We start from the raw sequence: 21,176 nt of genomic DNA on the forward strand, positions 1-21,176 counted from the left end.
GGCTTTAGTCAAAAAGTGTCAATTTTACGATGATCTCTACTTGTACATCCGAAGGGGATATAGCTCATTGGAAGAGCGCTCGCTTCGCATGTGAGAAGTACCGGGTTCGACCCCCGGTATCTCCATTTCGCGCTTTTTAGTCTAAAAGTATTTAATTTTGCGATGATCTCTACTTGTATATCCAAAGGGGATATAGCTCAGTGGAAGAGGGGTAGCTTCGCATGTGAGAAGTCCCGGGTTCAACCCCCGGTATCTCCATTTCGCGGCTTTAGTCAAAAAGTATTTAATTTAACGATGATCTCTATTTGTACATCCGAAGGGGATATAGCTCAGTGGAAGAGCGCTCGCTTTGCATGTGAGAAGTCCCGGGTTCGACCCGCGGTGTCTCCATTTCGCGGTTTTAGTCTAAAAGTATTTAATTTTGCGATGATCTCTACTTGTACATCCGAAGGGGATATAGCTCAGTGGAAGTGCGCTCGCTTCGCATGTGAGAAGTACCGGGTTCGAACCCCGGTATCTCCATTTCGTGGTTTTAGTCTTAAAGTATTTAATTTTACGATGATCTCTACTAGTACATCCGAAGGGGATATAGCTCAGTTGAAGAGCGCTCGCTTTGCATGTGAGAAGTCCCGGGTTCAACCCCCGGTAGCTCCATTTCGCGGCTTTAGTCAAAAAGTGTCAATTTTACGATGATCTCTACTTGTACATCCGAAGGGGATATAGCTCAGTGGAAGAGCGCTCGCTTCGCATGTGAGAAGTACCGGGTTCGACCCCCGGTATCTCCATTTCGCGCCTTTTAGTCTAAAAGTATTTAATTTTGCGATGATCTCTACTTGTACATCCAAAGGGGATATAGCTCAGTTGAAGAGCGCTCGCTTTGCATGTGAGAAGTCCCGGGTTCAACCCCCGGTATCTCCATTTCGCGGCTTTAGTCAAAAAGTGTCAATTTTACGATGATCTCTACTTGTACATCCGAAGGGGATATAGCTCAGTGGAAGAGGGGTAGCTTCGCATGTGAGAAGTCCCGGGTTCAACCCCCGGTATCTCCATTTCGCGGCTTTAGTCAAAAAGTATTTAATTTAACGATGATCTCTATTTGTACATCCGAAGGGGATATAGCTCAGTGGAAGAGCGCTCGCTTTGCATGTGAGAAGTCCCGGGTTCGACCCCCGGTGTCTCCATTTCGCGGTTTTAGTCTAAAAGTATTTAATTTTACGATGATCTCTACTAGTACATCCGAAGGGGATAGAGCTCAGTGGAAGAACGTTGGCTTTTTATGTGAGAAGTGCCAGGTTCGACCCCCGGTATCTCTATTTCGCGCCTTTTAGTCTAAAAGTATTTAATTTTGCGATGATCTCTACTTGTACATCCAAAGGGGATATAGCTCAGTTGAAGAGCGCTCGCTTTGCATGTGAGAAGTCCCGGGTTCAACCCCCGGTATCTCCATTTCGCGGCTTTAGTCAAAAAGTGTCAATTTTACGATGATCTCTACTTGTACATCCGAAGGGGATATAGCTCAGTGGAAGAGCGCTCGCTTCGCATGTGAGAAGTACCGGGTTCGACCCCCGGTATCTCCATTTCGCGCTTTTTAGTCTAAAAGTATTTAATTTTGCGATGATCTCTACTTGTACATCCGAAGGGGATATAGCTCAGTGGAAGGGAGGTAGCTTCGCATGTGAGAAGTCCCGGGTTCAACCCCCGGTATCTCCATTTCGCGGCTTTAGTCAAAAAGTATTCAATTTTACGATGATCTCTACTTGTACATCCGAAGGGGATATAGCTCAATGAAAGAGCGCTCGCTTTGCATGTGAGAAGTCCCGGGTTTGACCCCCGGTATCTCCATTTCGCGGTTTTAGTCTAAAAGTATTTAATTTTACGATGATCTCTACTAGTACATCCGAAGGGGATATAGCTCAGTCGAAGAGCGCTCGCTTCGCATGTGAGAAGTCCCGGGTTCGAACCCCGGTATCTCCATTTCGCGGTTTTAGTCTTAAAGTATTTAATTTTACGATGATCTCTACTAGTACATCCGAAGGGGATATAGCTCAGAGGAAGAGCTCTCGCTTCGCATGTGAAGTCCCGGGTTCAACCCCCGGTATCTCCATTTCGCGGCTTTAGTCAAAAAGTATTCAATTTTACGATGATCTCTACTTGCACATCCGAAGGGGATATACCTCAGTGGAAGAGCGCTCGCTTTGCATGTGAGAAGTACGGGGTTCGACCCCAGGTATCTCCATTTCGCGGTTTTAGTCTAAAAGTATTTAATTTTACGATGATGTCTACTTACACAAACGTAGGGGATATAGCTCAGTGGAAGAGCGCTCGCTTCGCATGTGAGAAGTCCCGGGTTCGACCCCCGGTATTTCCATTTCGCGGTTTTAGTCTAAAAGTATTTAATTTTACGATGATCTCTACTAGTACATTTTAAGGGGATATAGCTCAGTGGAAGAACGTTCGCTTTTTATGTGAGAAGTGCCGGGTTCGACCCCCGGTATCTCCATTTCGCGCCTTTTAGTATAAAAGTATTTAATTTTGCGATGATCTCTACTTGTACATCCGAAGGGGATATAGCTCAGTTGAAGAGCGCTCGCTTTGCATGTGAGAAGTCCCGGGTTCAACCCCCGGTATCTCCATTTCGCGGCTTTAGTCAAAAAGTGTCAATTTTACGATGATCTCTACTTGTACATCCGAAGGGGATATAGCTCAGAGGAAGAGCGCTCGCTTCGCATGTGAAGTCCCGGGTTCAACCCCCGGTATCTCCATTTCGCGGCTTTAGTCAAAAAGTATTCAATTTTACGATGATCTCTACTAGTACATCCGAAGGGGATATAGCTCAGTGGAAGAGCGCTCGCTTCGCATGTGAGAAGTACTGGGTTCGACCCCCGGTATCTCCATTTCGCGCTTTTTAGTCTAAAAGTATTTAATTTTGCGATGATCTCTACTTGTATATCCAAAGGGGATATAGCTCAGTGGAAGAGGGGTAGCTTCGCATGTGAGAAGTCCCGGGTTCAACCCCCGGTATCTCCATTTCGCGGCTTTAGTCAAAAAGTATTTAATTTAACGATGATCTCTATTTGTACATCCGAAGGGGATATAGCTCAGTGGAAGAGCGCTCGCTTTGCATGTGAGAAGTCCCGGGTTCGACCCCCGGTATCTCCATTTCGCGGTTTTAGTCTAAAAGTATTTAATTTTACGATGATCTCTTCTAGTACATCCGAAGGGGATAGAGCTCAGTGGAAGAACGTTGGCTTTTTATGTGAGAAGTGCCAGGTTCGACCCCCGGTATCTCCATTTCGCGCCTTTTAGTCTAAAAGTATTTAATTTTGCGATGATCTCTACTTGTACATCCAAAGGGGATATAGCTCAGTTGAAGAGCGCTCGCTTTGCATGTGAGAAGTCCCGGGTTCAACCCCCGGTATCTCCATTTCGCGGCTTTAGTCAAAAAGTGTCAATTTTACGATGATCTCTACTTGTGCATCCGAAGGGGATATAGCTCAGTGGAAGAGCGCTCGCTTCGCATGTGAGAAGTACCGGGTTCGACCCCCGGTATCTCCATTTCGCGCTTTTTAGTCTAAAAGTATTTAATTTTGCGATGATCTCTACTTGTACATCCGAAGGGGATATAGCTCAGTGGAAGAGAGGTAGCTTCGCATGTGAGAAGTCCCGGGTTCAACCCCCGGTATCTCCATTTCGCGGCTTTAGTCAAAAAGTATTCAATTTTACGATGATCTCTACTTGTACATCCGAAGGGGATATAGCTCAATGAAAGAGCGCTCGCTTTGCATGTGAGAAGTCCCGGGTTCGACCCCCGGTATCTCCATTTCGCGGTTTTAGTCTAAAAGTATTTAACTTTACGATGATCTCTACTAGTACATCCGAAGGGGATATAGCTCAGTCGAAGAGCGCTCGCTTCGCATGTGAGAAGTCCCGGGTTCGAACCCCGGTATTTCCATTTCGCGGTTTTAGTCTTAAAGTATTTAATTTTACGATGATCTCTACTAGTACATCCGAAGGGGATATAGCTCAGAGGAAGAGCTCTCGCTTCGCATGTGAAGTCCCGGGTTCAACCCCCGGTATCTCCATTTCGCGGCTTTAGTCAAAAAGTATTCAATTTTACGATGATCTCTACTAGTACATTTTAAGGGGATATAGCTCAGTGGAAGACGTTCGCTTTTTATGTGAGAAGTGCCGGGTTCGACCCCCGGTATCTCCATTTCGCGCCTTTTAGTATAAAAGTATTTAATTTTGCTATGATCTCTACTTGTACATCCGAAGGGGATACAGCTCAGTGGAAGAGCGCTCGCTTTGCATGTGAGAAGTCCCGGGTTCAACCCCCGGTATCTCCATTTCGCGGCTTTAGTCAAAAAGTATTCAATTTTACGATGATCTCTACTTGTACATCCGAAGGGGATATAGCTCAGTGGAAGAGTGCTCGCTTCGCATGTGAGAAGTCCCGGGTTCAACCCCCGGTATCTCCATTTCGCGGCTTTAGTCAAAAAGTATTCAATTTTACGATGATCTCTACTTGTACATCCGAAGGGGATATAGCTCAGTGGAAGAGCGCTCGCTTTGCATGTGAGAAGTACGGGGTTCGACCCCAGGTATCTCCATTTCGCGGTTTTAGTCTAAAAGTATTTATTTTTACGATGATGTCTACTTATACAATCGTAGGGGATATAGCTCAGTGGAAGAGCGCTCGCTTCGCATGTGAGAAGTCCCGGGTTCGATCCCCGGTATCTCCATTTCGCGGTTTTAGTCTAAAAGTATTTAATTTTACGATGATCTCTACTTGTACATCCGAAGGGGATATAGCTCAGTGGAAGAACGTTCGCTTTTTATGTGAGAAGTGCCGGGTTCGACCCCCGGTATCTCCATTTCGCGCCTTTTAGTATAAAAGTATTTAATTTTGCGATGATCTCTACTTGTACATCCGAAGGGGATATAGCTCAGTGGAAGAGCGCTCGCTTCGCATGTGAGAAGTCCCGGGTTCGAACCCCGGTATCTCTATTTCGCGGTTTTAGTCTTAAAGTATTTAATTTTACGATGATCTCTACTAGTACATCCGAAGGGGATATAGCTCAGAGGAAGAGCGCTCGCTTCGCATGTGAAGTCCCGGGTTCAACCCCCGGTATCTCCATTTCGCGGCTTTAGTCAAAAAGTATTCAATTTTACGATGATCTCTACTTGTACATCCGAAGGGGATATGGCTCAGTGGAAGAACGTTCGCTTTTTATGTGAGAAGTGCCGGGTTCGACCCCCGGTATCTCCATTTCGCGCCTTTTAGTCTAAAAGTATTTAATTTTGCGATGATCTCTACTTGTACATCCAAAGGGGATATAGCTCAGTGGAAGAGCGCTCGCTTTGCATGTGAGAAGTCCCGGGTTCAATCCCAGGTATCTCCATTTCGCGGCTTTAGTCAAAAAGTATTCAGTTTTACGATGATCTCTACTTGTACATCCGAAGGGGATATAGCTCAGTGGAAGAGCGCTCGCTTTGCATGTGAGAAGTACGGGGTTCGACCCCAGGTATCTCCATTTCGCGGTTTTAGTCTAAAAGTATTTAATTTTACGATGATGTCTACTTATACAATCGTAGGGGATATAGCTCAGTGGAAGAGCGCTCGCTTCGCATGTGAGAAGTCCCGGGTTCGACCCCAGGTATCTCCATTTCCCGGTTTTAGTCTAAAAGTATTTAATTTTACGATGATCTCTACTAGTACATTTTAAGGGGATATAGCTCAGTGGAAGAACGTTCGCTTTTTATGTGAGAAGTGCCGGGTTCGACCCCCGGTATCTCCATTTCGCGCCTTTTAGTATAAAAGTATTTAATTTTGCGATGATCTCTACTTGTACATCCGAAGGGGATATAGCTCAGTGGAAGAGCGCTCGCTTCGCATGTGAGAAGTCCCGGGTTCGAACCCCGGTATCTCTATTTCGCGGTTTTAGTCTTAAAGTATTTAATTTTACGATGATCTCTACTAGTACATCCGAAGGGGATATAGCTCAGAGGAAGAGCGCTCGCTTCGCATGTGAAGTCCCGGGTTCAACCCCCGGTATCTCCATTTCGCGGCTTTAGTCAAAAAGTATTCAATTTTACGATGATCTCTACTTGTACATCCGAAGGGGATATAGGTGAGTGGAAGAGCGCTCGCTTCGCATGTGAGAAGTCCCGGGTTCGACCCCCGGTATCTCCATTTCGCGGTTTTAGTCTAAAAGTATTTAATTTTACGATGATCTCTACTAGTACATTTTAAGGGGATATAGCTCAGTGGAAGAACGTTCGCTTTTTATGTGAGAAGTGCCGGGTTCGACCCCCGGTATCTCCATTTCGCGCCTTTTAGTATAAAAGTATTTAATTTTGCGATGATCTCTACTTGTACATCCGAAGGGGATATAGCTCAGTGGAAGAGCGCTCGCTTTGCATGTGAGAAGTCCCGGGTTCAACCCCCGGTATCTCCATTTCGCGGCTTTAGTCAAAAGGTATTCAATTTTTCGATGATCTCTACTTGTACATCCGAAGGGGATATAGCTCAGTGGAAGAGCGCTCGCTTCGCATGTGAGAAGTCCCGGGTTCAACCCCCGGTATCTCCATTTCGCGGCTTTAGTCAAAAAGTATTCAATTTTACGATGATCTCTACTTGTACATCCGAAGGGGATATAGCTCAGTGGAAGAGCGCTCGCTTTGCATGTGAGAAGTACGGGGTTCGACCCCAGGTATCTCCATTTCGCGGTTTTAGTCTAAAAGTATTTAATTTTACGATGATGTCTACTTATACAATCGTAGGGGATATAGATCAGTGGAAGAGCGCTCGCTTCGCATGTGAGAAGTCCCGGGTTCGACCCCCGGTATCTCCATTTCGCGGTTTTAGTCTAAAAGTATTTAATTTTACGATGATCTCTACTTGTACATCCGAAAGGGATATAGCTCAGTGGAAGAACGTTCGCTTTTTATGTGAGAAGTGCCGGGTTCGACCCCCGCTATCTCCATTTCGCGCCTTTTAGTATAAAAGTATTTAATTTTGCGATGATCTCTACTTGTACAACCGAAGGGGATATAGCTCAGTGGAAGAGCGCTCGCTTTGCATGTGAGAAGTCCCGGGTTCAACCCCCGGTATCTCCATTTCGCGGTTTTAGTCTAAAAGTATTTAATTTAACGATGATCTCTACTTGTACACTCGTAGGGGATATAGCTCAGTGGAAGAGCGCTCGCTTTGCATGTGAGAAGTCCCGGGTTCAATCCCCGGTATCTCCATTTCGCGGCTTTAGTCAAAAAGTATTCAATTTTACGATGATCTCTACTTGTACATCCGAAGGGGGTATAGCTCAGTGAAAGAGCGCTCGCTTCGCGTGTGAGAAGTCCCGGGTTCAACCCCCGGTATCTCCATTTCGCGGTTTTAGTCTAAAAGTATTTAATTTAACGATGATCTCTACTTGTACATTAGTAGGGGATATAGCTCAGTGGAAGAGCGCTCGCTTCGCATGTGAGAAGTCCCGGGTTCAACCCCCGGTATCTCCATTTCGTCGGTTTTAGTCTAAAAGTATTTAATTTTACGATGATCTCTACTTGTACATCCGAAGGGGATATAGCTCAGTGGAAGAGCGCTCGCTTTGCATGTGAGAAGTACCGGGTTCGACCCCCGGTATCTCCATTTCGCGCTTTTTAGTCTAAAAGTATTTAATTTTGCGATGATCTCTACTTGTACATCCGAAGGGGATATAGCTCTGTGGAAGAGCGGTCGCTTCGCATGTGAGAAGTCCCGGGTTCAACCCCCGGTATCTCCATTTCGCGGTTTTATTCTAAAAGTATTTAATTTTACGATGATGTCTACTTATACAATCGTAGGGGATATAGCTCAGTGGAAGAGCGCTCGCTTCGCATGTGAGAAGTCCCGGGTTCAACCCCCGGTATCTCCATTTCGCGGCTTTAGTCTATAAGTATTTAATTTTACGATGATCTCTACTAGTACATCCGAAGGGGATATAGCTCAGTGGAAGAGCGCTCGCTTCGCATGTGAGAAGTCCCGGGTTCGACCCCCGGTATCTCCATTTCGCGGTTTTAGTCTAAAAGTATTCAATTTTACGATGATCTCTACTTGAACATGCGAAGGGGATATAGCTCAGTGGAAGAGCGCTCGCTTCGCATGTGAGAAGGCCCGGGTTCAACCCTCGGTATCTCCATTTCGCGGTTTTAGTCTAAAAGTATTTAATTTAACCATGATCTCTACTTGTACACTCGTAGGGGATATAGCTCAGTGGAAGAGCGCTCGCTTCGCATGTGAGAAGGCCCGGGTTCAACCCTCGGTATCTCCATTTCGCGGTTTTAGTCTAAAAGTATTTAATTTAACCATGATCTCTACTTGTACACTCGTAGGGGATATAGCTCAGAGGAAGAGCGCTCGCTTCGCATGTGAGAAGTCCCGGGTTCGAACCCCGGTATCTCCATTTCGCGGTTTTAGTCTTAAAGTATTTAATTTTACGATGATCTCTACTTGTACATCCGAAGGGGATATAACTCAGTGGAAGAGCGCTCGCTTCGCATGTGAGAAGTCCCGGGTTCGAACCCCGGTATCTCCATTTCGCGGTTTTAGTCTTAAAGTATTTAATTTTACGATGATCTCTACTGCTACATCCGAAGGGGATATAGCTCAGTGGAAGAGCGGTAGCTTCGCATGTGAGAAGTCCCGGGTTCAACCCCCGGTATCTCCATTTCGCGGCTTTAGTCAAAAAGTATTCAATTTTACGATGATCTCTACTTGAACATGCGAAGGGGATATAGCTCAGTGGAAGAGCCTCGATTCGCATGTGAGAAGGCCCGGGTTCAACCCTCGGTATCTCCATTTCGCGGTTTTAGTCTAAAAGTATTTAATTTAACCATGATCACTACTTGTACACTCGTAGGGGATATAGCTCAGAGGAAGAGCGCTCGCTTCGCATGTGAGAAGTCCCGGGTTCAACCCGCGTTATCTCCATTTCATCGGTTTTAGTCTAAAAGTATTTAATTTTACGATGATCTCTACTTGTACATCCGAAGGGGATATAACTCAGTGGAAGAGCGCTCGCTTCGCATGTGAGAAGTCCCGGGTTCGAACCCCGGTATCTCCATTTCGCGGTTTTAGTCTTAAAGTATTTAATTTTACGATGATCTCTACTAGTACATCCGAAGGGGATATAGCTCAGTGGAAGAGCGCTCGCTTCGCATGTGAGAAGTCCCGGGTTCGAACCCCGGTATCTCCTTTTCGCGGTTTTAGTCTTAAAGTATTCAATTTTACGATGATCTCTACTTGAACATGCGAAGGGGATATAGCTCAGAGGAAGAGCGCTCGCTTCGCATGTGAAGTCCCGGGTTCAACCCCCGGTATCTCCATTTCGCGGTTTAGTCAAAAATTATTCAATTTTACGATGATCTCTACTTGTACATCCGAAGGGGATATAGCTCAGTGGAAGAGCGCTCGCTTTGCATGTGAGAAGTACGGGGTTCGACCCCAGGTATCTCCATTTCGCGGTTTTAGTCTAAAAGTATTTAATTTTACGATGATGTCTACTTATACAATCGTAGGGGATATAGCTCAGTGGAAGAGCGCTCGCTTCGCATGTGAGAAGTCCCGGGTTCGACCCCCGGTATCTCCATTTCGCGGTTTTAGTCTAAAAGTATTTAATTTTACGATGATCTCTACTTGTACATCCGAAGGGGATATAGCTCAGTGGAAGAACGTTCGCTTTTTATGTGAGAAGTGCCGGGTTCGACACCCGCTATCTCCATTTCGCGCCTTTTAGTATAAAAGTATTTAATTTTGCGATGATCTCTACTTGTACAACCGAAGGAGATATAGCTCAGTGGAAGAGCGCTCGCTTTGCATGTGAGAAGTCCCGGGTTCAACCCCCGGTATCTCCATTTCTCGGTTTTAGTCTAAAAGTATTTAATTTAACGATGATCTCTACTTGTACACTCGTAGGGGATATAGCTCAGTGGAAGAGCGCTCGCTTTGCATGTGAGAAGTCCCGGGTTCAACCCCCGGTATCTCCATTTCGCGGCTTTAGTCAAAAAGTATTCAATTTTACGATGATCTCTACTTGTACATCCGAAGGGGATATAGCTCAGTGGAAGAGCGCTCACTTCGCATGTGAGAAGTCCCGGGTTCAACCCCCGTTATCTCCATTTCGTCGGTTTTAGTCTAAAAGTATTTAATTTTACGATGATCTCTACTTGTACATCCGAAGGGGATATAACTCAGTGGAAGAGCGCTCGCTTCGCATGTGAGAAGTCCCGGGTTCGAACCCCGGTATCTCCATTTCGCGGTTTTAGTCTTAAAGTATTTAATTTTACGATGATCTCTACTAGTACATCCGAAGGGGATATAGCTCAGTGGAAGAGCGCTCGCTTCGCATGTGAAGTCCTGGGTTCAACCCCCGGTATCTCCATTTCGCGGCTTTAGTCAAAAAGTATTCAATTTTACGATGATCTCTACTTGTACATCCGAAGGGGATATAGCTCAGTGGAAGAGCGCTCGCTTTGCATGTGAGAAGTACGGGGTTCGACCCCAGGTATCTCCATTTCGCGGTTTTAGTCTAAAAGTATTTAATTTTACGATGATGTCTACTTCTACATCCGAAGGGGATATAGCTCAGTGGAAGAGTGCTCGCTTCGCATGTGAGAAGTCCCGGATTCGATCCCCGGTATCTCCATTTCGCGGTTTTAGTCTAAAAGTATTTAATTTTACGATGATCTCTACTAGTACATCCGAAGGGGATATAGCTCAGTGGAAGAGTGCTCGCTTCGCATGTGAGAAGTCCCGGATTCGACCCCCGGTATCTCCATTTCGCGGTTTTAGTCTAAAAGTATTTAATTTTACGATGATCTCTACTAGTACATCCGAAGGGGATATAGCTCAGTGGAAGAGCGATCGCTTCGCATGTGAGAAGTCCCGGGTTCGACCCCCGGTATCTCCATTTCGCGCTTTTTAGTCTAAAAGTATTTAATTTTGCGATGATCTCTACTTGTACATCCGAAGGGGATATAGCTCAGTGGAAGAGCGGTAGCTTCGCATGTGAGAAGTCCCGGGTTCAACCCCCGGTATCTCCATTTCGCGGCTTTAGTCAAAAAGTATTCAATTTTACGATGATCTCTACTTGTACATCCGAAGGGGATATAGCTCAGTGGAAGAGCGCTCGCTTCGCATGTGTGAAGTCCCGGGTTCGAACCCCGGTATCTCCATTTCGCGGTTTTAGTCTTAAAGTATTTAATTTTACGATGATCTCTACTAATACATCCGAAGGGGATATAGCTCAGAGGAAGAGCGCTCGCTTCGCATGTGTAGTCCCGGGTTCAACCCCCGGTATCTCCATTTCGCGGCTTTAGTCAAAAAGTATTCAATTTTACGATGATCTCTACTTGTACATCCGAAGGGGATATAGCTCAGTGGAAGAGCGCTCGCTTTGCATGTGAGAAGTACGGGGTTCGACCCCAGGTATCTCCATTTCGCGGTTTTAGTCTAAAAGTATTTAATTTTACGATGATGTCTACTTCTACAATCGTAGGGGATATAGCTCAGAGGAAGAGCGCTCGCTTCGCATGTGTAGTCCCGGGTTCAACCCCCGGTATCTCCATTTCGCGGCTTTAGTCAAAAAGTATTCAATTTTACGATGATCTCTACTTGTACATCCGAAGGGGATATAGCTCAGTGGAAGAGCGCTCGCTTTGCATGTGAGAAGTACGGGGTTCGACACCCGCTATCTCCATTTCGCGCCTTTTAGTATAAAAGTATTTAATTTTGCGATGATCTCTACTTGTACAACCGAAGGGGATATAGCTCAGTGGAAGAGCGCTCGCTTTGCATGTGAGAAGTCCCGGGTTCAACCCCCGGTATCTCCATTTCTCGGTTTTAGTCTAAAAGTATTTAATTTAACGATGATCTCTACTTGTACACTCGTAGGGGATATAGCTCAGTGGAAGAGCGCTCGCTTTGCATGTGAGAAGTCCCGGGTTCAACCCCCGGTATCTCCATTTCGCGGCTTTAGTCAAAAAGTATTCAATTTTACGATGATCTCTACTTGTACATCCGAAGGGGATATAGCTCAGTGGAAGAGCGCTCACTTCGCATGTGAGAAGTCCCGGGTTCAACCCCCGTTATCTCCATTTCGTCGGTTTTAGTCTAAAAGTATTTAATTTTACGATGATCTCTACTTGTACATCCGAAGGGGATATAACTCAGTGGAAGAGCGCTCGCTTCGCATGTGAGAAGTCCCGGGTTCGAACCCCGGTATCTCCATTTCGCGGTTTTAGTCTTAAAGTATTTAATTTTACGATGATCTCTACTAGTACATCCGAAGGGGATATAGCTCAGTGGAAGAGCGCTCGCTTCGCATGTGAAGTCCTGGGTTCAACCCCCGGTATCTCCATTTCGCGGCTTTAGTCAAAAAGTATTCAATTTTACGATGATCTCTACTTGTACATCCGAAGGGGATATAGCTCAGTGGAAGAGCGCTCGCTTTGCATGTGAGAAGTACGGGGTTCGACCCCAGGTATCTCCATTTCGCGGTTTTAGTCTAAAAGTATTTAATTTTACGATGATGTCTACTTCTACATCCGAAGGGGATATAGCTCAGTGGAAGAGTGCTCGCTTCGCATGTGAGAAGTCCCGGATTCGATCCCCGGTATCTCCATTTCGCGGTTTTAGTCTAAAAGTATTTAATTTTACGATGATCTCTACTAGTACATCCGAAGGGGATATAGCTCAGTGGAAGAGTGCTCGCTTCGCATGTGAGAAGTCCCGGATTCGACCCCCGGTATCTCCATTTCGCGGTTTTAGTCTAAAAGTATTTAATTTTACGATGATCTCTACTAGTACATCCGAAGGGGATATAGCTCAGTGGAAGAGCGATCGCTTCGCATGTGAGAAGTCCCGGGTTCGACCCCCGGTATCTCCATTTCGCGCTTTTTAGTCTAAAAGTATTTAATTTTGCGATGATCTCTACTTGTACATCCGAAGGGGATATAGCTCAGTGGAAGAGCGGTAGCTTCGCATGTGAGAAGTCCCGGGTTCAACCCCCGGTATCTCCATTTCGCGGCTTTAGTCAAAAAGTATTCAATTTTACGATGATCTCTACTTGTACATCCGAAGGGGATATAGCTCAGTGGAAGAGCGCTCGCTTCGCATGTGTGAAGTCCCGGGTTCGAACCCCGGTATCTCCATTTCGCGGTTTTAGTCTTAAAGTATTTAATTTTACGATGATCTCTACTAATACATCCGAAGGGGATATAGCTCAGAGGAAGAGCGCTCGCTTCGCATGTGTAGTCCCGGGTTCAACCCCCGGTATCTCCATTTCGCGGCTTTAGTCAAAAAGTATTCAATTTTACGATGATCTCTACTTGTACATCCGAAGGGGATATAGCTCAGTGGAAGAGCGCTCGCTTTGCATGTGAGAAGTACGGGGTTCGACCCCAGGTATCTCCATTTCGCGGTTTTAGTCTAAAAGTATTTAATTTTACGATGATGTCTACTTCTACAATCGTAGGGGATATAGCTCAGAGGAAGAGCGCTCGCTTCGCATGTGTAGTCCCGGGTTCAACCCCCGGTATCTCCATTTCGCGGCTTTAGTCAAAAAGTATTCAATTTTACGATGATCTCTACTTGTACATCCGAAGGGGATATAGCTCAGTGGAAGAGCGCTCGCTTTGCATGTGAGAAGTACGGGGTTCGACACCCGCTATCTCCATTTCGCGCCTTTTAGTATAAAAGTATTTAATTTTGCGATGATCTCTACTTGTACAACCGAAGGGGATATAGCTCAGTGGAAGAGCGCTCGCTTTGCATGTGAGAAGTCCCGGGTTCAACCCCCGGTATCTCCATTTCTCGGTTTTAGTCTAAAAGTATTTAATTTAACGATGATCTCTACTTGTACACTCGTAGGGGATATAGCTCAGTGGAAGAGCGCTCGCTTTGCATGTGAGAAGTCCCGGGTTCAACCCCCGGTATCTCCATTTCGCGGCTTTAGTCAAAAAGTATTCAATTTTACGATGATCTCTACTTGTACATCCGAAGGGGATATAGCTCAGTGGAAGAGCGCTCACTTCGCATGTGAGAAGTCCCGGGTTCAACCCCCGTTATCTCCATTTCGTCGGTTTTAGTCTAAAAGTATTTAATTTTACGATGATCTCTACTTGTACATCCGAAGGGGATATAACTCAGTGGAAGAGCGCTCGCTTCGCATGTGAGAAGTCCCGGGTTCGAACCCCGGTATCTCCATTTCGCGGTTTTAGTCTTAAAGTATTTAATTTTACGATGATCTCTACTAGTACATCCGAAGGGGATATAGCTCAGTGGAAGAGCGCTCGCTTCGCATGTGAAGTCCTGGGTTCAACCCCCGGTATCTCCATTTCGCGGCTTTAGTCAAAAAGTATTCAATTTTACGATGATCTCTACTTGTACATCCGAAGGGGATATAGCTCAGTGGAAGAGCGCTCGCTTTGCATGTGAGAAGTACGGGGTTCGACCCCAGGTATCTCCATTTCGCGGTTTTAGTCTAAAAGTATTTAATTTTACGATGATGTCTACTACTACATCCGAAGGGGATATAGCTCAGTGGAAGAGTGCTCGCTTCGCATGTGAGAAGTCCCGGATTCGATCCCCGGTATCTCCATTTCGCGGTTTTAGTCTAAAAGTATTTAATTTTACGATGATCTCTACTAGTACATCCGAAGGGGATATAGCTCAGTGGAAGAGTGCTCGCTTCGCATGTGAGAAGTCCCGGATTCGACCCCCGGTATCTCCATTTCGCGGTTTTAGTCTAAAAGTATTTAATTTTACGATGATCTCTACTAGTACATCCGAAGGGGATATAGCTCAGTGGAAGAGCGATCGCTTCGCATGTGAGAAGTCCCGGGTTCGACCCCCGGTATCTCCATTTCGCGCTTTTTAGTCTAAAAGTATTTAATTTTGCGATGATCTCTACTTGTACATCCGAAGGGGATATAGCTCAGTGGAAGAGCGGTAGCTTCGCATGTGAGAAGTCCCGGGTTCAACCCCCGGTATCTCCATTTCGCGGCTTTAGTCAAAAAGTATTCAATTTTACGATGATCTCTACTTGTACATCCGAAGGGGATATAGCTCAGTGGAAGAGCGCTCGCTTCGCATGTGTGAAGTCCCGGGTTCGAACCCCGGTATCTCCATTTCGCGGTTTTAGTCTTAAAGTATTTAATTTTACGATGATCTCTACTAATACATCCGAAGGGGATATAGCTCAGAGGAAGAGCGCTCGCTTCGCATGTGTAGTCCCGGGTTCAACCCCCGGTATCTCCATTTCGCGGCTTTAGTCAAAAAGTATTCAATTTTACGATGATCTCTACTTGTACATCCGAAGGGGATATAGCTCAGTGGAAGAGCGCTCGCTTTGCATGTGAGAAGTACGGGGTTCGACCCCAGGTATCTCCATTTCGCGGTTTTAGTCTAAAAGTATTTAATTTTACGATGATGTCTACTTCTACAATCGTAGGGGATATAGCTCAGTGGAAGAGCGCTCGCTTTGCATGTGAGAAGTCCCGGGTTCAACCCCCGGTATCTCCATTTCGCGGTTTTAGTCTAAAAGTATTTAATTTAACGATGATCTCTACTTGTACACTCGTAGGGGATATAGCTCAGTGGAAGAGCGCTCGCTTTGCATGTGAGAAGTCCCGGGTTCAACCCCCGGTATCTCCATTTCGCGGCTTTAGTCAAAAAGTATTCAATTTTACGATGATCTCTACTTGTACATCCGAAGGGGATATAGCTCAGTGGAAGAGCGCTCACTTCGCATGTGAGAAGTCCCGGGTTCAACCCCCGTTATCTCCATTTCGTCGGTTTTAGTCTAAAAGTATTTAATTTTACGATGATCTCTACTTGTACATCCGAAGGGGATATAACTCAGTGGAAGAGCGCTCGCTTCGCATGTGAGAAGTCCCGGGTTCGAACCCCGGTATCTCCATTTCGCGGTTTTAGTCTTAAAGTATTTAATTTTACGATGATCTCTACTAGTACATCCGAAGGGGATATAGCTCAGTGGAAGAGCGCTCGCTTCGCATGTGAAGTCCTGGGTTCAACCCCCGGTATCTCCATTTCGCGGCTTTAGTCAAAAAGTATTCAATTTTACGATGATCTCTACTTGTACATCCGAAGGGGATATAGCTCAGTGGAAGAGCGCTCGCTTTGCATGTGAGAAGTACGGGGTTCGACCCCAGGTATCTCCATTTCGCGGTTTTAGTCTAAAAGTATTTAATTTTACGATGATGTCTACTACTACATCCGAAGGGGATATAGCTCAGTGGAAGAGTGCTCGCTTCGCATGTGAGAAGTCCCGGATTCGACCCCCGGTATCTCCATTTCGCGGTTTTAGTCTAAAAGTATTTAATTTTACGATGATCTCTACTAGTACATCCGAAGGGGATATAGCTCAGTGGAAGAGTGCTCGCTTCGCATGTGAGAAGTCCCGGATTCGACCCCCGGTATCTCCATTTCGCGGTTTTAGTCTAAAAGTATTTAATTTTACGATGATCTCTACTAGTACATCCGAAGGGGATATAGCTCAGTGGAAGAGCGATCGCTTCGCATGTGAGAAGTCCCGGGTTCGACCCCCGGTATCTCCAATTCGCGCTTTTTAGTCTAAAAGTATTTAATTTTGCGATGATCTCTACTTGTACATCCGAAGGGGATATAGCTCAGTGGAAGAGCGGTAGCTTCGCATGTGAGAAGTCCCGGGTTCAACCCCCGGTATCTCCATTTCGCGGCTTTAGTCAAAAAGTATTCAATTTTACGATGATCTCTACTTGTACATCCGAAGGGGATATAGCTCAGTGGAAGAGCGCTCGCTTCGCATGTGAGAAGTCCCGGGTTCGAACCCCGGTATCTCCATTTCGTGGTTTTAGTCTTAAAGTATTTAATTTTACGATGATCTCTACTAATACATCCGAAGGGGATATAGCTCAGAGGAAGAGCGCTCGCTTCGCATGTGTAGTCCCGGGTTCAACCCCCGGTATCTCCATTTCGCGGCTTTAGTCAAAAAGTATTCAATTTTACGATGATCTCTACTTGTACATCCGAAGGGGATATAGCTCAGTGGAAGAGCGCTCGCTTTGCATGTGAGAAGTACGGGGTTCGACCCCAGGTATCTCCATTTCGCGGTTTTAGTCTAAAAGTATTTAATTTTACGATGATGTCTACTTCTACAATCGTAGGGGATATAGCTCAGTGGAAGAGCGCTCGCTTCGCATGTGAGAAGTCCCGGGTTCGACCCCCGGTATCTCCATTTCGCGGTTTTAGTCTAAAAGTATTTAATTTTACGATGATCTCTACTAGTACATTTTAAGGGGATATAGCTCAGTGGAAGAGCGCTCGCTTCGCATGTGAGAAGTCCCGGGTTCGACCCCCGGTATCTCCATTTCGCGGTTTTAGTCTAAAAGTATTTAATTTTACGATGATCTCTACTTGTACATCCGAAGGGGATATGGCTCAGTGGAAGAACGTTCGCTTTTTATGTGAGAAGTGCCGGGTTCGACCCCCGGTATCTCCATTTCGCGCCTTTTAGTCTAAAAGTATTTAATTTTGCGATGATCTCTACTTGTACATCCAAAGGGGATATAGCTCAGTGGAAGAGCGCTCGCTTTGCATGTGAGAAGTCCCGGGTTCAATCCCCGGTATCTCCATTTCGCGGCTTTAGTCAAAAAGTATTCAATTTTACGATGATCTCTACTTGTACATCCGAAGGGGATATAGCTCAGTGGAAGAGCGCTCGCTTCGCATGTGAGAAGTCCCGGGTTCAACCCCCGGTATCTCCAATTCGTCGGTTTTAGTCTAAAAGTATTTAATTTTACGATGATCTCTAGTTGTACATCCGAAGGGGATATAGCTCAGTGGAAGAACGTTCGCTTTTTATGTGAGAAGTGCCGGGTTCGACCCCCGGTATCTCCATTTCGCGCCTTTTAGTCTAAAAGTATTTAATTTTGCGATGATCTCTACTTGTACATCCAAAGGGGATATAGCTCAGTGGAAGAGCGCTCGCTTTGCATGTGAGAAGTCCCGGGTTCAATCCCCGGTATCTCCATTTCGCGGCTTTAGTCTAAAAGTATTTAATTTAACGATGATCTCTACTTGTACATTCGTAGGGGATGTAGCTCAGTGGAAGAGCGCTCGCTTCGCATGTGAGAAGTCCCGGGTTCAACCCCCGGTATCTCCATTTCGTCGGTTTTAGTCTAAAAGTATTTAATTTTACGATGATCTCTAGTTGTACATCCGCAGGGGATATAGCTCAGTGGAAGAGCGCTCGCTTTTTATGTGAGAAGTACCGGGTTCGACCCCCGGTATCTCCATTTCGCGCTTTTTAGTCTAAAAGTATTTAATTTTGCGATGATCTCTACTTGTACATCCGAAGGGGATATAGCTCAGTGGAAGAGCGGTCGCTTCGCATGTGAGAAGTCCCGGGTTCAACCCCCGGTATCTGCATTTCGCGGTTTTAGTCTAAAACTATTTAATTTAACGATGATCTCTACTTGTACATTCGTAGGGGATATAGCTCAGTGGAAGAGCGCTCGCTTCGCATGTGAGAAGTCCCGGTTTCAACCCCCGGTATCTCCATTTCGCGGCTTTAGTCAAAAAGTATTCAATTTTACGATGATCTCTACTTGTACATCCGAAGGGGATATAGCTCAGTGGAAGAGCGCTCGCTTCGCATGTGAGAAGTCCCGGGTTCAACCCCCGGTATCTCCATTTCGCGGTTTTAGTCTAAAAGTGTTTAATTTAACGATGATCTCTACTTGTACACTCGTAGGAGATATAGCTCAGTGGAAGAGCGCTCGCTTTGCATGTGAGAAGTCCCGCGTTCAACCCCCGGTATCTCCATTTCGCGGCTTTAGTCAAAAAGTATTCAATTTTACGATGATCTCTACTTGTACATCCGAAGGGGATATAGCTCAGTGGAAGAGCGCTCGCTTCGCATGTGAGAAGTCCCGGGTTCAACCCCCGGTATCTCCATTTCGCGGTTTTAGTCTAAAAGTATTTAATTTAACGATGATCTCTACTTGTACACTCGTAGGAGATATAGCTCAGTGGAAGAGCGCTCGCTTCGCATGTGAAAAGTCCCGGGTTCAACCCCCGGTATCTCCATTTCGCGGCTTTAGTCTAAAAGTATTTAATTTTACGATGATCTCTACTAGTACATCCGAAGGGGATATAGCTCAGAGGAATAGAGCTCGCTTCGCATGTGAAGTCCCGGTATCTCCATTTCGCGGTTTTAGTCTAAAAGTATTTAATTTTACGATGATCTCTACTTGTACATCCGAAGGGGATATAGCTCAGTGGAAGAGAGCTCGCTTCGCATGTGAAGTCCCGGTATCTCCATTTCGCGGTTTTAGTCTAAAAGTATTTAATTTTACGATGATGTCTACTTCTACAATCGTAGGGGATATAGCTCAGTGGAAGAGCGCTCGCTTCGCATGTGAGAAGTCCCGGGTTCAACCTCCGGTATCTTCATTTCGCGGCTTTAGTCTATAAGTATTTAATTTTACGATGATCTCTACTAGTACATCCGAAGGGGATATAGCTCAGTGGAAGAGCGCTCGCTTCGCATGTGAGAAGTCCCGGGTTCGACCCCCGGTATCTCCATTTCGCGGTTTTAGTCTAAAAGTATTTAATTTTACGATGATCTCTACTAGTACATTTTAAGGGGATATAGCTCAGTGGAAGAGCGCTCGCTTCGCATGTGAGAAGTCCCGGGTTCGACCCCCGGTATCTCCATTTCGCGGTTTTAGTCTAAAAGTATTTAATTTTACGATGATCTCTACTTGTACATCCGAAGGGGATATAGCTCAGTGGAAGAACGTTCGCTTTTTATGTGAGAAGTGCCGCGTTCGACCCCCGGTATCTCCATTTCGCGCCTTTTAGTCTAAAAGTATTTAATTTTGCGATGATCTCTACTTGTACATCCAAAGGGGATATAGCTCAGTGGAAGAGCGCTCGCTTTGCATGTGAGAAGTCCCGGGTTCAACCCCCGGTATCTCCATTTCGCGGTTTTAGTCTGAAAGTATTTAATTTAACGATGATCTCTACTTGTACACTCGTAGGAGATATAGCTCAGTGGAAGAGCGCTCGCTTCGCATGTGTGATGTCCCGGGTTCAACCCCCGGTATCTCCATTTCGCGGCTTTAGTCTAAAAGTATTTAATTTTACGATGATCTCTACTAGTACATCCGAAGGGGATATAGCTCAGTGGAAGAGCGCTCGCTTTGCTTGTGAGAAGTCCCGGGTTCAACCCCCGGTATCTCCATTTCACGGCTTTAGTCAAAAAGTATTCAATTTTACGATGATCTCTACTTGTACATCCGAAGGGGATATAGCTCAGTGGAAGAGCGCTCGCTTCGCATGTGAGAAGTCCCGGGTTCAACCCCCGGTATCTCCATTTCGCGGTTTTAGTCTAAAAGTATTTAATTTAACGATGATCTCTACTTGTACACTCGTTGGAGATATAGCTCAGTGGAAGAGCGCTCGCTTCGCATGTGAGAAGTCCCGGGTTTAACCCCCGGTATCTCCATTTCGCGGCTTTAGTCTAAAACTATTTAATTTTACGATGATCTCTACTAGTACATCCGAAGGGGATATAGCTCAGTGGAAGAGCGCTCGCTTTGCATGGGAGAAGTCCCGGGTTCAACCCCCGGTATCTCCATTTCGCGGCTTTAGTCAAAAAGTATTCAATTTTACGATGATCTCTACTTGTACACCCGAAGGGGGTATAGCTCAGTGGAAGAGCGCTCGCTTCGCATGTGAGAAGTCCCGGGTTCAACCCCCGGTATCTCCATTTCGCGGTTTTAGTCTAAAAGTATTTAATTTAACGATGATCTCTACTTGTACACTCGTAGGAGATATAGCTCAGTGGAAGAGCGCTCGCTTCGCATGTGAGAAGTCCCGGGTTCAACCCCCGGTATCTCCATTTCGCGGCTTTAGTCTAAAAGTATTTAATTTTACGATGATCTCTACTAGTACATCCGAAGGGGATATAGCTCAGTGGAAGAGCGCTCGCTTTGCATGTGAGAAGTCCCGGGTTCAACCCCCGGTATCTCCATTTCGCGGCTTTAGTCTAAAAGTTTTTAATTTTACGATGATCTCTACTAGTACATCCGAAGGGGATATTGCTCAGAGGAAGAGCGCTCGCTTCGCATGT

The 21,176-nt window shown here is 45.7% G+C and overlaps 102 non-coding genes across 102 annotated transcripts; all 102 read left to right on the forward strand.

The window, feature by feature from the left end:
* Window positions 1-318: 318 nt before the first annotated feature.
* TRNAA-UGC (transfer RNA alanine (anticodon UGC)) lies at window positions 319-390 on the forward strand. The gene has a single exon. It is a non-coding gene; the product is annotated as a tRNA-Ala (tRNA).
* A 323-nt stretch (window positions 391-713) lies between these two features.
* Window positions 714-785, forward strand: TRNAA-CGC (transfer RNA alanine (anticodon CGC)). Its single transcript has one exon. It is a non-coding gene; the product is annotated as a tRNA-Ala (tRNA).
* Window positions 786-846: 61 nt separating this feature from the next.
* Window positions 847-918, forward strand: TRNAA-UGC (transfer RNA alanine (anticodon UGC)). Its single transcript has one exon. It is a non-coding gene; the product is annotated as a tRNA-Ala (tRNA).
* A 191-nt stretch (window positions 919-1,109) lies between these two features.
* Window positions 1,110-1,181, forward strand: TRNAA-UGC (transfer RNA alanine (anticodon UGC)). The gene has a single exon. It is a non-coding gene; the product is annotated as a tRNA-Ala (tRNA).
* A 193-nt stretch (window positions 1,182-1,374) lies between these two features.
* Window positions 1,375-1,446, forward strand: TRNAA-UGC (transfer RNA alanine (anticodon UGC)). Its single transcript has one exon. It is a non-coding gene; the product is annotated as a tRNA-Ala (tRNA).
* Window positions 1,447-1,505: 59 nt separating this feature from the next.
* TRNAA-CGC (transfer RNA alanine (anticodon CGC)) lies at window positions 1,506-1,577 on the forward strand. Its single transcript has one exon. It is a non-coding gene; the product is annotated as a tRNA-Ala (tRNA).
* A 325-nt stretch (window positions 1,578-1,902) lies between these two features.
* On the forward strand, window positions 1,903-1,974 carry TRNAA-CGC (transfer RNA alanine (anticodon CGC)). The gene has a single exon. It is a non-coding gene; the product is annotated as a tRNA-Ala (tRNA).
* A 322-nt stretch (window positions 1,975-2,296) lies between these two features.
* TRNAA-CGC (transfer RNA alanine (anticodon CGC)) lies at window positions 2,297-2,368 on the forward strand. The gene has a single exon. It is a non-coding gene; the product is annotated as a tRNA-Ala (tRNA).
* Window positions 2,369-2,561: 193 nt separating this feature from the next.
* Window positions 2,562-2,633, forward strand: TRNAA-UGC (transfer RNA alanine (anticodon UGC)). The gene has a single exon. It is a non-coding gene; the product is annotated as a tRNA-Ala (tRNA).
* Window positions 2,634-2,692: 59 nt separating this feature from the next.
* On the forward strand, window positions 2,693-2,762 carry TRNAA-CGC (transfer RNA alanine (anticodon CGC)). The gene has a single exon. It is a non-coding gene; the product is annotated as a tRNA-Ala (tRNA).
* Window positions 2,763-2,822: 60 nt separating this feature from the next.
* Window positions 2,823-2,894, forward strand: TRNAA-CGC (transfer RNA alanine (anticodon CGC)). The gene has a single exon. It is a non-coding gene; the product is annotated as a tRNA-Ala (tRNA).
* Window positions 2,895-3,087: 193 nt separating this feature from the next.
* On the forward strand, window positions 3,088-3,159 carry TRNAA-UGC (transfer RNA alanine (anticodon UGC)). Its single transcript has one exon. It is a non-coding gene; the product is annotated as a tRNA-Ala (tRNA).
* A 193-nt stretch (window positions 3,160-3,352) lies between these two features.
* On the forward strand, window positions 3,353-3,424 carry TRNAA-UGC (transfer RNA alanine (anticodon UGC)). Its single transcript has one exon. It is a non-coding gene; the product is annotated as a tRNA-Ala (tRNA).
* A 59-nt stretch (window positions 3,425-3,483) lies between these two features.
* Window positions 3,484-3,555, forward strand: TRNAA-CGC (transfer RNA alanine (anticodon CGC)). The gene has a single exon. It is a non-coding gene; the product is annotated as a tRNA-Ala (tRNA).
* A 193-nt stretch (window positions 3,556-3,748) lies between these two features.
* Window positions 3,749-3,820, forward strand: TRNAA-UGC (transfer RNA alanine (anticodon UGC)). Its single transcript has one exon. It is a non-coding gene; the product is annotated as a tRNA-Ala (tRNA).
* Window positions 3,821-3,880: 60 nt separating this feature from the next.
* On the forward strand, window positions 3,881-3,952 carry TRNAA-CGC (transfer RNA alanine (anticodon CGC)). The gene has a single exon. It is a non-coding gene; the product is annotated as a tRNA-Ala (tRNA).
* A 322-nt stretch (window positions 3,953-4,274) lies between these two features.
* Window positions 4,275-4,346, forward strand: TRNAA-UGC (transfer RNA alanine (anticodon UGC)). Its single transcript has one exon. It is a non-coding gene; the product is annotated as a tRNA-Ala (tRNA).
* Window positions 4,347-4,406: 60 nt separating this feature from the next.
* On the forward strand, window positions 4,407-4,478 carry TRNAA-CGC (transfer RNA alanine (anticodon CGC)). The gene has a single exon. It is a non-coding gene; the product is annotated as a tRNA-Ala (tRNA).
* Window positions 4,479-4,670: 192 nt separating this feature from the next.
* TRNAA-CGC (transfer RNA alanine (anticodon CGC)) lies at window positions 4,671-4,742 on the forward strand. Its single transcript has one exon. It is a non-coding gene; the product is annotated as a tRNA-Ala (tRNA).
* A 193-nt stretch (window positions 4,743-4,935) lies between these two features.
* TRNAA-CGC (transfer RNA alanine (anticodon CGC)) lies at window positions 4,936-5,007 on the forward strand. The gene has a single exon. It is a non-coding gene; the product is annotated as a tRNA-Ala (tRNA).
* Window positions 5,008-5,067: 60 nt separating this feature from the next.
* Window positions 5,068-5,137, forward strand: TRNAA-CGC (transfer RNA alanine (anticodon CGC)). The gene has a single exon. It is a non-coding gene; the product is annotated as a tRNA-Ala (tRNA).
* A 193-nt stretch (window positions 5,138-5,330) lies between these two features.
* On the forward strand, window positions 5,331-5,402 carry TRNAA-UGC (transfer RNA alanine (anticodon UGC)). The gene has a single exon. It is a non-coding gene; the product is annotated as a tRNA-Ala (tRNA).
* A 192-nt stretch (window positions 5,403-5,594) lies between these two features.
* Window positions 5,595-5,666, forward strand: TRNAA-CGC (transfer RNA alanine (anticodon CGC)). The gene has a single exon. It is a non-coding gene; the product is annotated as a tRNA-Ala (tRNA).
* A 193-nt stretch (window positions 5,667-5,859) lies between these two features.
* On the forward strand, window positions 5,860-5,931 carry TRNAA-CGC (transfer RNA alanine (anticodon CGC)). The gene has a single exon. It is a non-coding gene; the product is annotated as a tRNA-Ala (tRNA).
* Window positions 5,932-5,991: 60 nt separating this feature from the next.
* Window positions 5,992-6,061, forward strand: TRNAA-CGC (transfer RNA alanine (anticodon CGC)). The gene has a single exon. It is a non-coding gene; the product is annotated as a tRNA-Ala (tRNA).
* A 325-nt stretch (window positions 6,062-6,386) lies between these two features.
* On the forward strand, window positions 6,387-6,458 carry TRNAA-UGC (transfer RNA alanine (anticodon UGC)). The gene has a single exon. It is a non-coding gene; the product is annotated as a tRNA-Ala (tRNA).
* Window positions 6,459-6,518: 60 nt separating this feature from the next.
* On the forward strand, window positions 6,519-6,590 carry TRNAA-CGC (transfer RNA alanine (anticodon CGC)). Its single transcript has one exon. It is a non-coding gene; the product is annotated as a tRNA-Ala (tRNA).
* A 192-nt stretch (window positions 6,591-6,782) lies between these two features.
* Window positions 6,783-6,854, forward strand: TRNAA-CGC (transfer RNA alanine (anticodon CGC)). Its single transcript has one exon. It is a non-coding gene; the product is annotated as a tRNA-Ala (tRNA).
* A 193-nt stretch (window positions 6,855-7,047) lies between these two features.
* On the forward strand, window positions 7,048-7,119 carry TRNAA-UGC (transfer RNA alanine (anticodon UGC)). The gene has a single exon. It is a non-coding gene; the product is annotated as a tRNA-Ala (tRNA).
* Window positions 7,120-7,179: 60 nt separating this feature from the next.
* On the forward strand, window positions 7,180-7,251 carry TRNAA-UGC (transfer RNA alanine (anticodon UGC)). The gene has a single exon. It is a non-coding gene; the product is annotated as a tRNA-Ala (tRNA).
* Window positions 7,252-7,311: 60 nt separating this feature from the next.
* On the forward strand, window positions 7,312-7,383 carry TRNAA-CGC (transfer RNA alanine (anticodon CGC)). Its single transcript has one exon. It is a non-coding gene; the product is annotated as a tRNA-Ala (tRNA).
* A 60-nt stretch (window positions 7,384-7,443) lies between these two features.
* TRNAA-CGC (transfer RNA alanine (anticodon CGC)) lies at window positions 7,444-7,515 on the forward strand. The gene has a single exon. It is a non-coding gene; the product is annotated as a tRNA-Ala (tRNA).
* Window positions 7,516-7,576: 61 nt separating this feature from the next.
* Window positions 7,577-7,648, forward strand: TRNAA-UGC (transfer RNA alanine (anticodon UGC)). Its single transcript has one exon. It is a non-coding gene; the product is annotated as a tRNA-Ala (tRNA).
* Window positions 7,649-7,841: 193 nt separating this feature from the next.
* TRNAA-CGC (transfer RNA alanine (anticodon CGC)) lies at window positions 7,842-7,913 on the forward strand. The gene has a single exon. It is a non-coding gene; the product is annotated as a tRNA-Ala (tRNA).
* Window positions 7,914-7,973: 60 nt separating this feature from the next.
* On the forward strand, window positions 7,974-8,045 carry TRNAA-CGC (transfer RNA alanine (anticodon CGC)). The gene has a single exon. It is a non-coding gene; the product is annotated as a tRNA-Ala (tRNA).
* Window positions 8,046-8,105: 60 nt separating this feature from the next.
* On the forward strand, window positions 8,106-8,177 carry TRNAA-CGC (transfer RNA alanine (anticodon CGC)). The gene has a single exon. It is a non-coding gene; the product is annotated as a tRNA-Ala (tRNA).
* Window positions 8,178-8,237: 60 nt separating this feature from the next.
* Window positions 8,238-8,309, forward strand: TRNAA-CGC (transfer RNA alanine (anticodon CGC)). Its single transcript has one exon. It is a non-coding gene; the product is annotated as a tRNA-Ala (tRNA).
* A 60-nt stretch (window positions 8,310-8,369) lies between these two features.
* TRNAA-CGC (transfer RNA alanine (anticodon CGC)) lies at window positions 8,370-8,441 on the forward strand. Its single transcript has one exon. It is a non-coding gene; the product is annotated as a tRNA-Ala (tRNA).
* A 60-nt stretch (window positions 8,442-8,501) lies between these two features.
* Window positions 8,502-8,573, forward strand: TRNAA-CGC (transfer RNA alanine (anticodon CGC)). The gene has a single exon. It is a non-coding gene; the product is annotated as a tRNA-Ala (tRNA).
* A 456-nt stretch (window positions 8,574-9,029) lies between these two features.
* TRNAA-CGC (transfer RNA alanine (anticodon CGC)) lies at window positions 9,030-9,101 on the forward strand. The gene has a single exon. It is a non-coding gene; the product is annotated as a tRNA-Ala (tRNA).
* A 60-nt stretch (window positions 9,102-9,161) lies between these two features.
* On the forward strand, window positions 9,162-9,233 carry TRNAA-CGC (transfer RNA alanine (anticodon CGC)). The gene has a single exon. It is a non-coding gene; the product is annotated as a tRNA-Ala (tRNA).
* Window positions 9,234-9,293: 60 nt separating this feature from the next.
* Window positions 9,294-9,363, forward strand: TRNAA-CGC (transfer RNA alanine (anticodon CGC)). The gene has a single exon. It is a non-coding gene; the product is annotated as a tRNA-Ala (tRNA).
* A 191-nt stretch (window positions 9,364-9,554) lies between these two features.
* On the forward strand, window positions 9,555-9,626 carry TRNAA-CGC (transfer RNA alanine (anticodon CGC)). The gene has a single exon. It is a non-coding gene; the product is annotated as a tRNA-Ala (tRNA).
* A 193-nt stretch (window positions 9,627-9,819) lies between these two features.
* Window positions 9,820-9,891, forward strand: TRNAA-UGC (transfer RNA alanine (anticodon UGC)). Its single transcript has one exon. It is a non-coding gene; the product is annotated as a tRNA-Ala (tRNA).
* A 60-nt stretch (window positions 9,892-9,951) lies between these two features.
* Window positions 9,952-10,023, forward strand: TRNAA-UGC (transfer RNA alanine (anticodon UGC)). Its single transcript has one exon. It is a non-coding gene; the product is annotated as a tRNA-Ala (tRNA).
* Window positions 10,024-10,083: 60 nt separating this feature from the next.
* Window positions 10,084-10,155, forward strand: TRNAA-CGC (transfer RNA alanine (anticodon CGC)). Its single transcript has one exon. It is a non-coding gene; the product is annotated as a tRNA-Ala (tRNA).
* A 61-nt stretch (window positions 10,156-10,216) lies between these two features.
* On the forward strand, window positions 10,217-10,288 carry TRNAA-CGC (transfer RNA alanine (anticodon CGC)). Its single transcript has one exon. It is a non-coding gene; the product is annotated as a tRNA-Ala (tRNA).
* Window positions 10,289-10,348: 60 nt separating this feature from the next.
* Window positions 10,349-10,418, forward strand: TRNAA-CGC (transfer RNA alanine (anticodon CGC)). Its single transcript has one exon. It is a non-coding gene; the product is annotated as a tRNA-Ala (tRNA).
* Window positions 10,419-10,610: 192 nt separating this feature from the next.
* TRNAA-CGC (transfer RNA alanine (anticodon CGC)) lies at window positions 10,611-10,682 on the forward strand. Its single transcript has one exon. It is a non-coding gene; the product is annotated as a tRNA-Ala (tRNA).
* A 60-nt stretch (window positions 10,683-10,742) lies between these two features.
* On the forward strand, window positions 10,743-10,814 carry TRNAA-CGC (transfer RNA alanine (anticodon CGC)). The gene has a single exon. It is a non-coding gene; the product is annotated as a tRNA-Ala (tRNA).
* A 60-nt stretch (window positions 10,815-10,874) lies between these two features.
* Window positions 10,875-10,946, forward strand: TRNAA-CGC (transfer RNA alanine (anticodon CGC)). Its single transcript has one exon. It is a non-coding gene; the product is annotated as a tRNA-Ala (tRNA).
* Window positions 10,947-11,139: 193 nt separating this feature from the next.
* Window positions 11,140-11,211, forward strand: TRNAA-CGC (transfer RNA alanine (anticodon CGC)). Its single transcript has one exon. It is a non-coding gene; the product is annotated as a tRNA-Ala (tRNA).
* A 585-nt stretch (window positions 11,212-11,796) lies between these two features.
* Window positions 11,797-11,868, forward strand: TRNAA-UGC (transfer RNA alanine (anticodon UGC)). The gene has a single exon. It is a non-coding gene; the product is annotated as a tRNA-Ala (tRNA).
* A 60-nt stretch (window positions 11,869-11,928) lies between these two features.
* Window positions 11,929-12,000, forward strand: TRNAA-UGC (transfer RNA alanine (anticodon UGC)). Its single transcript has one exon. It is a non-coding gene; the product is annotated as a tRNA-Ala (tRNA).
* Window positions 12,001-12,060: 60 nt separating this feature from the next.
* TRNAA-CGC (transfer RNA alanine (anticodon CGC)) lies at window positions 12,061-12,132 on the forward strand. Its single transcript has one exon. It is a non-coding gene; the product is annotated as a tRNA-Ala (tRNA).
* A 61-nt stretch (window positions 12,133-12,193) lies between these two features.
* TRNAA-CGC (transfer RNA alanine (anticodon CGC)) lies at window positions 12,194-12,265 on the forward strand. Its single transcript has one exon. It is a non-coding gene; the product is annotated as a tRNA-Ala (tRNA).
* Window positions 12,266-12,325: 60 nt separating this feature from the next.
* TRNAA-CGC (transfer RNA alanine (anticodon CGC)) lies at window positions 12,326-12,395 on the forward strand. The gene has a single exon. It is a non-coding gene; the product is annotated as a tRNA-Ala (tRNA).
* A 192-nt stretch (window positions 12,396-12,587) lies between these two features.
* TRNAA-CGC (transfer RNA alanine (anticodon CGC)) lies at window positions 12,588-12,659 on the forward strand. Its single transcript has one exon. It is a non-coding gene; the product is annotated as a tRNA-Ala (tRNA).
* Window positions 12,660-12,719: 60 nt separating this feature from the next.
* TRNAA-CGC (transfer RNA alanine (anticodon CGC)) lies at window positions 12,720-12,791 on the forward strand. Its single transcript has one exon. It is a non-coding gene; the product is annotated as a tRNA-Ala (tRNA).
* Window positions 12,792-12,851: 60 nt separating this feature from the next.
* On the forward strand, window positions 12,852-12,923 carry TRNAA-CGC (transfer RNA alanine (anticodon CGC)). The gene has a single exon. It is a non-coding gene; the product is annotated as a tRNA-Ala (tRNA).
* Window positions 12,924-13,116: 193 nt separating this feature from the next.
* On the forward strand, window positions 13,117-13,188 carry TRNAA-CGC (transfer RNA alanine (anticodon CGC)). The gene has a single exon. It is a non-coding gene; the product is annotated as a tRNA-Ala (tRNA).
* A 585-nt stretch (window positions 13,189-13,773) lies between these two features.
* Window positions 13,774-13,845, forward strand: TRNAA-UGC (transfer RNA alanine (anticodon UGC)). Its single transcript has one exon. It is a non-coding gene; the product is annotated as a tRNA-Ala (tRNA).
* Window positions 13,846-13,905: 60 nt separating this feature from the next.
* TRNAA-UGC (transfer RNA alanine (anticodon UGC)) lies at window positions 13,906-13,977 on the forward strand. Its single transcript has one exon. It is a non-coding gene; the product is annotated as a tRNA-Ala (tRNA).
* A 60-nt stretch (window positions 13,978-14,037) lies between these two features.
* On the forward strand, window positions 14,038-14,109 carry TRNAA-CGC (transfer RNA alanine (anticodon CGC)). The gene has a single exon. It is a non-coding gene; the product is annotated as a tRNA-Ala (tRNA).
* A 61-nt stretch (window positions 14,110-14,170) lies between these two features.
* TRNAA-CGC (transfer RNA alanine (anticodon CGC)) lies at window positions 14,171-14,242 on the forward strand. The gene has a single exon. It is a non-coding gene; the product is annotated as a tRNA-Ala (tRNA).
* Window positions 14,243-14,302: 60 nt separating this feature from the next.
* TRNAA-CGC (transfer RNA alanine (anticodon CGC)) lies at window positions 14,303-14,372 on the forward strand. Its single transcript has one exon. It is a non-coding gene; the product is annotated as a tRNA-Ala (tRNA).
* A 192-nt stretch (window positions 14,373-14,564) lies between these two features.
* TRNAA-CGC (transfer RNA alanine (anticodon CGC)) lies at window positions 14,565-14,636 on the forward strand. The gene has a single exon. It is a non-coding gene; the product is annotated as a tRNA-Ala (tRNA).
* A 60-nt stretch (window positions 14,637-14,696) lies between these two features.
* TRNAA-CGC (transfer RNA alanine (anticodon CGC)) lies at window positions 14,697-14,768 on the forward strand. Its single transcript has one exon. It is a non-coding gene; the product is annotated as a tRNA-Ala (tRNA).
* A 60-nt stretch (window positions 14,769-14,828) lies between these two features.
* On the forward strand, window positions 14,829-14,900 carry TRNAA-CGC (transfer RNA alanine (anticodon CGC)). The gene has a single exon. It is a non-coding gene; the product is annotated as a tRNA-Ala (tRNA).
* A 193-nt stretch (window positions 14,901-15,093) lies between these two features.
* On the forward strand, window positions 15,094-15,165 carry TRNAA-CGC (transfer RNA alanine (anticodon CGC)). Its single transcript has one exon. It is a non-coding gene; the product is annotated as a tRNA-Ala (tRNA).
* A 322-nt stretch (window positions 15,166-15,487) lies between these two features.
* TRNAA-UGC (transfer RNA alanine (anticodon UGC)) lies at window positions 15,488-15,559 on the forward strand. The gene has a single exon. It is a non-coding gene; the product is annotated as a tRNA-Ala (tRNA).
* Window positions 15,560-15,619: 60 nt separating this feature from the next.
* TRNAA-UGC (transfer RNA alanine (anticodon UGC)) lies at window positions 15,620-15,691 on the forward strand. The gene has a single exon. It is a non-coding gene; the product is annotated as a tRNA-Ala (tRNA).
* A 60-nt stretch (window positions 15,692-15,751) lies between these two features.
* TRNAA-CGC (transfer RNA alanine (anticodon CGC)) lies at window positions 15,752-15,823 on the forward strand. The gene has a single exon. It is a non-coding gene; the product is annotated as a tRNA-Ala (tRNA).
* A 61-nt stretch (window positions 15,824-15,884) lies between these two features.
* On the forward strand, window positions 15,885-15,956 carry TRNAA-CGC (transfer RNA alanine (anticodon CGC)). Its single transcript has one exon. It is a non-coding gene; the product is annotated as a tRNA-Ala (tRNA).
* A 60-nt stretch (window positions 15,957-16,016) lies between these two features.
* TRNAA-CGC (transfer RNA alanine (anticodon CGC)) lies at window positions 16,017-16,086 on the forward strand. Its single transcript has one exon. It is a non-coding gene; the product is annotated as a tRNA-Ala (tRNA).
* A 192-nt stretch (window positions 16,087-16,278) lies between these two features.
* On the forward strand, window positions 16,279-16,350 carry TRNAA-CGC (transfer RNA alanine (anticodon CGC)). The gene has a single exon. It is a non-coding gene; the product is annotated as a tRNA-Ala (tRNA).
* Window positions 16,351-16,410: 60 nt separating this feature from the next.
* Window positions 16,411-16,482, forward strand: TRNAA-CGC (transfer RNA alanine (anticodon CGC)). Its single transcript has one exon. It is a non-coding gene; the product is annotated as a tRNA-Ala (tRNA).
* Window positions 16,483-16,542: 60 nt separating this feature from the next.
* Window positions 16,543-16,614, forward strand: TRNAA-CGC (transfer RNA alanine (anticodon CGC)). The gene has a single exon. It is a non-coding gene; the product is annotated as a tRNA-Ala (tRNA).
* A 193-nt stretch (window positions 16,615-16,807) lies between these two features.
* On the forward strand, window positions 16,808-16,879 carry TRNAA-CGC (transfer RNA alanine (anticodon CGC)). The gene has a single exon. It is a non-coding gene; the product is annotated as a tRNA-Ala (tRNA).
* A 322-nt stretch (window positions 16,880-17,201) lies between these two features.
* TRNAA-CGC (transfer RNA alanine (anticodon CGC)) lies at window positions 17,202-17,273 on the forward strand. Its single transcript has one exon. It is a non-coding gene; the product is annotated as a tRNA-Ala (tRNA).
* A 60-nt stretch (window positions 17,274-17,333) lies between these two features.
* On the forward strand, window positions 17,334-17,405 carry TRNAA-CGC (transfer RNA alanine (anticodon CGC)). The gene has a single exon. It is a non-coding gene; the product is annotated as a tRNA-Ala (tRNA).
* Window positions 17,406-17,598: 193 nt separating this feature from the next.
* Window positions 17,599-17,670, forward strand: TRNAA-UGC (transfer RNA alanine (anticodon UGC)). Its single transcript has one exon. It is a non-coding gene; the product is annotated as a tRNA-Ala (tRNA).
* A 60-nt stretch (window positions 17,671-17,730) lies between these two features.
* On the forward strand, window positions 17,731-17,802 carry TRNAA-CGC (transfer RNA alanine (anticodon CGC)). The gene has a single exon. It is a non-coding gene; the product is annotated as a tRNA-Ala (tRNA).
* Window positions 17,803-17,996: 194 nt separating this feature from the next.
* On the forward strand, window positions 17,997-18,068 carry TRNAA-UGC (transfer RNA alanine (anticodon UGC)). The gene has a single exon. It is a non-coding gene; the product is annotated as a tRNA-Ala (tRNA).
* Window positions 18,069-18,128: 60 nt separating this feature from the next.
* On the forward strand, window positions 18,129-18,200 carry TRNAA-CGC (transfer RNA alanine (anticodon CGC)). The gene has a single exon. It is a non-coding gene; the product is annotated as a tRNA-Ala (tRNA).
* A 326-nt stretch (window positions 18,201-18,526) lies between these two features.
* TRNAA-CGC (transfer RNA alanine (anticodon CGC)) lies at window positions 18,527-18,598 on the forward strand. The gene has a single exon. It is a non-coding gene; the product is annotated as a tRNA-Ala (tRNA).
* A 60-nt stretch (window positions 18,599-18,658) lies between these two features.
* On the forward strand, window positions 18,659-18,730 carry TRNAA-CGC (transfer RNA alanine (anticodon CGC)). The gene has a single exon. It is a non-coding gene; the product is annotated as a tRNA-Ala (tRNA).
* A 60-nt stretch (window positions 18,731-18,790) lies between these two features.
* On the forward strand, window positions 18,791-18,862 carry TRNAA-UGC (transfer RNA alanine (anticodon UGC)). The gene has a single exon. It is a non-coding gene; the product is annotated as a tRNA-Ala (tRNA).
* Window positions 18,863-18,922: 60 nt separating this feature from the next.
* Window positions 18,923-18,994, forward strand: TRNAA-CGC (transfer RNA alanine (anticodon CGC)). The gene has a single exon. It is a non-coding gene; the product is annotated as a tRNA-Ala (tRNA).
* Window positions 18,995-19,054: 60 nt separating this feature from the next.
* Window positions 19,055-19,126, forward strand: TRNAA-CGC (transfer RNA alanine (anticodon CGC)). Its single transcript has one exon. It is a non-coding gene; the product is annotated as a tRNA-Ala (tRNA).
* A 294-nt stretch (window positions 19,127-19,420) lies between these two features.
* On the forward strand, window positions 19,421-19,492 carry TRNAA-CGC (transfer RNA alanine (anticodon CGC)). The gene has a single exon. It is a non-coding gene; the product is annotated as a tRNA-Ala (tRNA).
* Window positions 19,493-19,552: 60 nt separating this feature from the next.
* TRNAA-CGC (transfer RNA alanine (anticodon CGC)) lies at window positions 19,553-19,624 on the forward strand. The gene has a single exon. It is a non-coding gene; the product is annotated as a tRNA-Ala (tRNA).
* A 60-nt stretch (window positions 19,625-19,684) lies between these two features.
* Window positions 19,685-19,756, forward strand: TRNAA-CGC (transfer RNA alanine (anticodon CGC)). The gene has a single exon. It is a non-coding gene; the product is annotated as a tRNA-Ala (tRNA).
* Window positions 19,757-19,949: 193 nt separating this feature from the next.
* Window positions 19,950-20,021, forward strand: TRNAA-UGC (transfer RNA alanine (anticodon UGC)). Its single transcript has one exon. It is a non-coding gene; the product is annotated as a tRNA-Ala (tRNA).
* A 60-nt stretch (window positions 20,022-20,081) lies between these two features.
* TRNAA-CGC (transfer RNA alanine (anticodon CGC)) lies at window positions 20,082-20,153 on the forward strand. The gene has a single exon. It is a non-coding gene; the product is annotated as a tRNA-Ala (tRNA).
* A 60-nt stretch (window positions 20,154-20,213) lies between these two features.
* On the forward strand, window positions 20,214-20,285 carry TRNAA-UGC (transfer RNA alanine (anticodon UGC)). Its single transcript has one exon. It is a non-coding gene; the product is annotated as a tRNA-Ala (tRNA).
* A 60-nt stretch (window positions 20,286-20,345) lies between these two features.
* On the forward strand, window positions 20,346-20,417 carry TRNAA-CGC (transfer RNA alanine (anticodon CGC)). Its single transcript has one exon. It is a non-coding gene; the product is annotated as a tRNA-Ala (tRNA).
* Window positions 20,418-20,477: 60 nt separating this feature from the next.
* TRNAA-CGC (transfer RNA alanine (anticodon CGC)) lies at window positions 20,478-20,549 on the forward strand. The gene has a single exon. It is a non-coding gene; the product is annotated as a tRNA-Ala (tRNA).
* A 60-nt stretch (window positions 20,550-20,609) lies between these two features.
* Window positions 20,610-20,681, forward strand: TRNAA-UGC (transfer RNA alanine (anticodon UGC)). The gene has a single exon. It is a non-coding gene; the product is annotated as a tRNA-Ala (tRNA).
* Window positions 20,682-20,741: 60 nt separating this feature from the next.
* TRNAA-CGC (transfer RNA alanine (anticodon CGC)) lies at window positions 20,742-20,813 on the forward strand. The gene has a single exon. It is a non-coding gene; the product is annotated as a tRNA-Ala (tRNA).
* Window positions 20,814-20,873: 60 nt separating this feature from the next.
* On the forward strand, window positions 20,874-20,945 carry TRNAA-CGC (transfer RNA alanine (anticodon CGC)). Its single transcript has one exon. It is a non-coding gene; the product is annotated as a tRNA-Ala (tRNA).
* A 60-nt stretch (window positions 20,946-21,005) lies between these two features.
* TRNAA-UGC (transfer RNA alanine (anticodon UGC)) lies at window positions 21,006-21,077 on the forward strand. The gene has a single exon. It is a non-coding gene; the product is annotated as a tRNA-Ala (tRNA).
* Window positions 21,078-21,176: the final 99 nt, after the last annotated feature.

The sequence above is a fragment of the Phalangium opilio genome, unplaced genomic scaffold (genome assembly GCF_054372755.1).
Source record: "Phalangium opilio isolate 3A_F unplaced genomic scaffold, DU_Popi_V2 ptg000031l_1, whole genome shotgun sequence".
Classification (NCBI taxonomy): domain Eukaryota; kingdom Metazoa; phylum Arthropoda; class Arachnida; order Opiliones; family Phalangiidae; genus Phalangium; species Phalangium opilio.